The sequence below is a fragment of the Salmo trutta genome, unplaced genomic scaffold (assembly GCF_901001165.1).
Source record: "Salmo trutta unplaced genomic scaffold, fSalTru1.1, whole genome shotgun sequence".
Classification (NCBI taxonomy): domain Eukaryota; kingdom Metazoa; phylum Chordata; class Actinopteri; order Salmoniformes; family Salmonidae; genus Salmo; species Salmo trutta.
The window spans coordinates 79,111-85,110 of NW_021822861.1; the positions used below are offsets into that span (position 1 = coordinate 79,111).

The 6,000-nt window shown below is 40.1% G+C and overlaps 1 non-coding gene across 1 annotated transcript; it reads right to left on the reverse strand.

The window, feature by feature from the left end:
* Positions 1-3,665: 3,665 nt before the first annotated feature.
* trnav-cac (transfer RNA valine (anticodon CAC)) lies at positions 3,666-3,738 on the reverse strand. Its single transcript has one exon. It is a non-coding gene; the product is annotated as a tRNA-Val (tRNA).
* Positions 3,739-6,000: the final 2,262 nt, after the last annotated feature.

The window sequence follows — 6,000 nt, forward strand, 5'->3', positions numbered from 1 at the left end:
CGGGGTCGGGGGGACTGCAGTGGGGATATATATATTCATTATTTAGGAACAAAAAATTATGAGTACAGATTATTGTATGAGACAATATAGAAACGTTTTTGAGAAAGTTAATTAGAAAAAAAGTATTTGATTGGGTAATTGAAGGTTATTTGTTGATGTAAAAAAAAATGTAACGTACCGATTTTAAAGTTGTATTTAGGGTGGGATCACAAGAAATGATTGCAAAAAAATGGGCACCCCAGAAATTCTGTAGGAAAAAATGGTGTCCCTGCTGAAAAGGTTTGAATACCATTGGTCTAGACACATTTTTCCAGGGGAGATGAAGTTTATAAATTGACTGGCTGGGCCGTGGGACAGTGGATGCGCATTTATAAATCTAATGGAACCGCTAACAGGCACTACACGCAGAATGCTGGGATGGTGGTGCTTCAACTCCCTGCTATTAACCAATTAGCATCCAGGATCCAAACAACCTGTTTATAACATTGCATTGCCTCTGGTTATTGAAAGACATGTCTAAGACTGGTCTATTCATGTATTCTGTAGGCCTATGTATTTGTTTCGTTTTTTTTCAGTTATCACTATCTGCCTCTGGTTATTGAAAGACATGTCTAAGACTGGTCTATTCATGTATTCTGCAGGCCTATGTATTTGTTTCGTTTTTTTCAGTTATGACCCTGTTTCTGTCATCACTATCTGTTTTGTTAAAATTAGTTTCCGCCCGGTTTCGAACAGGGGACCTTTCGCAGTGTGAGGCGAACGTGATAACCACTACACTACGGAAACTACAAGAAAAAGAGTGGAAGTCATGGAAAATGTTAGGAATGCCCACAAGTCTACCGCCCATAATATCCCAAATAGAGTACCACAGTAGGAGTCATAATACCCAGAAGAACTAGCGGTCGAACAGGGAAATGGTTCCAATCGTTTTTCCACCATTCATATTCCCCACAGGGGATTTTAAAAACAATTAAAAAAGGCCTGTGTTTCTTGTTGGCTTACCCTGGCATGGTAACCGTGTAATTCTCTCTAGGACAAGGTGACTTTTATAAAAAATATTCGCCTGTATTTACCCCCCCAAAATTAAATGCTAATTAACTGCTAATGTGGCTATCATAAAGAACTACAAATGTATTATTTTAAGTGTTTCTAAAATCCCCTATGGGAAAAATGAATGGTGGAAAAATGGTTGGAACCATTTCCCTGTTTGACCGCTAGGTTTTATGGGTATTATGACACCTCCACTGTGGGGCTTTTCCCAGTTTTATTTGACAATTTGTATCATGTTAAATATTAGCCACTATCGGGAGCCACTGTCAGTAACAGCCACATACATTTATTTTGGCATACTTTCATTCCGTTGACCTTTCTTTAATCTGTCACATCCTTGTGAATTGTTCCTGAGGGTTGCTAGCATTAGTGAATCATATTAAGCTAAAGTATTGCAATAATTTGGGACATGTAGCCTATTTGAATCATTATGGAACTCAGACCACACGTAGCAGGAATTTATTCAGAGCGCCCAAGCTAGCCACCCCAGCAGAGTGCGTTACGCGACTTAAAAGGGTAAGTCTGAATAGCAAATACTGAGAAGTGCGTAGGAAAAGCATGAATTCCTAAATTGGGATCGAGCCCTAAGTGAATAGGCTTACTGTCTAATTTGTTAAAATGTGCTTCCGCCCGGTCTCCTTTCGCGTGTTAGGCGAACGTGATAACCGCTACACTACGGAAACTGCATGAGTAGGATACTAAGGGTGTGACTTTGGCTGGGTGGGTGGGTGGGGCATTTATCGCTCTCAGAACCTAATGAAGTCAGAAATGACTTAGCTCATTAACTAAGCAATAAGGCTTGAGATCCTGGGAATTATCGTGTGAATAACTCCTGAATAAGCTCTCAGAACCTAATGAAGTCAGAAATGACTTAGTCCATTAACTAAGCAATAAGGCTTGAGATCCCGGGAATTATCGTGTGAATAACTCCTGAATAAGGGCTGATTCACCGTAGGGATGGTTTGGCTGAGCAGCCGGCTCTTGGAAGAGTCTTGGTGGTTCCAAACTTCTTCCTTTTAAGAATGATGGAAGCCACTGTGTTCTTGGGTACCTTCAATGCTGCAGAAATGTATCGGTACCCTTCCCCACGTCTGTGCCTCGACACAATCCTGTCTCGGAGCTCTAGGGACAATTCCTTCCACCTCATGGCTTAGTTTATGCTCTGACATGCACTGTCAACTGTGGAACCTTATATAGACAGACAGGTGTGTGCCTTTTCAAATCATGACCAATCCATTGAATTTACCACAGGTGGACTCCAATCAAGTTGTAGAAACATCTCAAGGATGATCAATGGAAACAGGATGGACCTGAGCTCAATTTCCAGCCTCATAGCAAAGGGTCTGAAAACGTATGTAAATAAGGTATTTTTTAAATATTTTTTTATGAATTAAAAATGATATGTTATCGCTTTGTCATTATGGGGTATTGTGTGTAGATAGATTTTATTTGACTTAATCCATTTTCAGAATAAGGCTGTAACGTAACAAAATGTGGAAAAAAGTAAGGGGTCTGAATACTTTCCGAATGCACTGTAGCTATGCAGGCTAGCTACTTTTCCTTTGCTAGCCAGCCAACTAAATCTATCACACAATCACATCAAGCAGCTGAAATGACAGAAAACTGTCTGCACTTTTGTTTGTTTTACCTTGGATTATATTGCCATTTCTTTGGATATATCCATTATAATGACCCTGATCAATTAATTTGCCTGGCTCAGAGAAGCTGTCATTCTGGTCACATTCATACACATCGCAAGGTGGAGGTCACCAAAAAAACGGCAACATTGATCCACAGGTCGGAGAGGCAGACAGCAAGGTTTAGACAAACCTCAACTGTTTCAAACCATATGCTAGCCTAGGGGCATTGGGAAATATTGTCTAGACCAGTGATATTTAAAGTCGGGGTCGGGGGGACTGCAGTGGGGATATATATATTCATTATTTAGGAACAAAAAATTATGAGTACAGATTATTGTATGAGACAATATAGAAACGTTTTTGAGAAAGTTAATTAGAAAAAAAGTATTTGATTGGGTAATTGAAGGTTATTTGTTGATGTAAAAAAAAATGTAACGTACCGATTTTAAAGTTGTATTTAGGGTGGGATCACAAGAAATGATTGCAAAAAAATGGGCACCCCAGAAATTCTGTAGGAAAAAATGGTGTCCCTGCTGAAAAGGTTTGAATACCATTGGTCTAGACACATTTTTCCAGGGGAGATGAAGTTTATAAATTGACTGGCTGGGCCGTGGGACAGTGGATGCGCATTTATAAATCTAATGGAACCGCTAACAGGCACTACACGCAGAATGCTGGGATGGTGGTGCTTCAACTCCCTGCTATTAACCAATTAGCATCCAGGATCCAAACAACCTGTTTAATAACATTGCATTGCCTCTGGTTATTGAAAGACATGTCTAAGACTGGTCTATTCATGTATTCTGTAGGCCTATGTATTTGTTTCGTTTTTTTTCAGTTATCACTATCTGCCTCTGGTTATTGAAAGACATGTCTAAGACTGGTCTATTCATGTATTCTGCAGGCCTATGTATTTGTTTCGTTTTTTTCAGTTATGACCCTGTTTCTGTCATCACTATCTGTTTTGTTAAAATTTGTTTCCGCCCGGTTTCGAACCGGGGACCTTTCGCGTGTGAGGCGAACGTGATAACCACTACACTACAGAAACTACAAGAAAAAAATTGGAAGTCATGGAAAATGTTAGGAATGCCCACAAGTCTACCGCCCATAATATCCCAAATAGAGTACCACAGTAGGAGTCATAATACCCAGAAGAACTAGCGGTCGAACAGGGAAATGGTTCCAATCGTTTTTCCACCATTCATATTCCCCACAGGGGATTTTAAAAACAATTAAAAAAGGCCTGTGTTTCTTGTTGGCTTACCCTGGCATGGTAACCGTGTAATTCTCTCTAGGACAAGGTGACTTTTATAAAAAATATTCGCCTGTATTTACCCCCCCAAAATTAAATGCTAATTAACTGCTAATGTGGCTATCATAAAGAACTACAAATGTATTATTTTAAGTGTTTCTAAAATCCCCTATGGGAAAAATGAATGGTGGAAAAATGGTTGGAACCATTTCCCTGTTTGACCGCTAGGTTTTATGGGTATTATGACACCTCCACTGTGGGGCTTTTCCCAGTTTTATTTGACAATTTGTATCATGTTAAATATTAGCCACTATCGGGAGCCACTGTCAGTAACAGCCACATACATTTATTTTGGCATACTTTCATTCCGTTGACCTTTCTTTAATCTGTCACATCCTTGTGAATTGTTCCTGAGGGTTGCTAGCATTAGTGAATCATATTAAGCTAAAGTATTGCAATAATTTGGGACATGTAGCCTTTTTGAATCATTATGGAACTCAGACCACACGTAGCAGGAATTTATTCAGAGCGCCCAAGCTAGCCACCCCAGCAGAGTGCGTTACGCGACTTAAAAGGGTAAGTCTGAATAGCAAATACTGAGAAGTGCGTAGGAAAAGCATGAATTCCTAAATTGGGATCGAGCCCTAAGTGAATAGGCTTACTGTCTAATTTGTTAAAATGTGCTTCCGCCCGGTCTCCTTTCGCGTGTTAGGCGAACGTGATAACCGCTACACTACGGAAACTGCATGAGTAGGATACTAAGGGTGTGACTTTGGCTGGGTGGGTGGGTGGGGCATTTATCGCTCTCAGAACCTAATGAAGTCAGAAATGACTTAGCTCATTAACTAAGCAATAAGGCTTGAGATCCTGGGAATTATCGTGTGAATAACTCCTGAATAAGCTCTCAGAACCTAATGAAGTCAGAAATGACTTAGTCCATTAACTAAGCAATAAGGCTTGAGATCCCGGGAATTATCGTGTGAATAACTCCTGAATAAGGGCTGATTCACCGTAGGGATGGTTTGGCTGAGCAGCCGGCTCTTGGAAGAGTCTTGGTGGTTCCAAACTTCTTCCTTTTAAGAATGATGGAAGCCACTGTGTTCTTGGGTACCTTCAATGCTGCAGAAATGTATCGGTACCCTTCCCCACGTCTGTGCCTCGACACAATCCTGTCTCGGAGCTCTAGGGACAATTCCTTCCACCTCATGGCTTAGTTTATGCTCTGACATGCACTGTCAACTGTGGAACCTTATATAGACAGACAGGTGTGTGCCTTTTCAAATCATGACCAATCCATTGAATTTACCACAGGTGGACTCCAATCAAGTTGTAGAAACATCTCAAGGATGATCAATGGAAACAGGATGGACCTGAGCTCAATTTCCAGCCTCATAGCAAAGGGTCTGAAAACGTATGTAAATAAGGTATTTTTTAAATATTTTTTTATGAATTAAAAATGATATGTTATCGCTTTGTCATTATGGGGTATTGTGTGTAGATAGATTTTATTTGACTTAATCCATTTTCAGAATAAGGCTGTAACGTAACAAAATGTGGAAAAAAGGAAGGGGTCTGAATACTTTCCGAATGCACTGTAGCTATGCAGGCTAGCTACTTTTCCTTTGCTAGCCAGCCAACTAAATCTATCACACAATCACATCAAGCAGCTGAAATGACAGAAAACTGTCTGCACTTTTGTTTGTTTTACCTTGGATTATATTGCCATTTCTTTGGATATATCCATTATAATGACCCTGATCAATTAATTTGCCTGGCTCAGAGAAGCTGTCATTCTGGTCACATTCATACACATCGCAAGGTGGAGGTCACCAAAAAAACGGCAACATTGATCCACAGGTCGGAGAGGCAGACAGCAAGGTTTAGACAAACCTCAACTGTTTCAAACCATATGCTAGCCTAGGGGCATTGGGAAATATTGTCTAGACCAGTGATATTTAAAGTCGGGGTCGGGGGGACTGCAGTGGGGATATATATATTCATTATTTAGGAACAAAAAATTATGAGTACAGATTATTGTATGAGACAATATAGAAACGT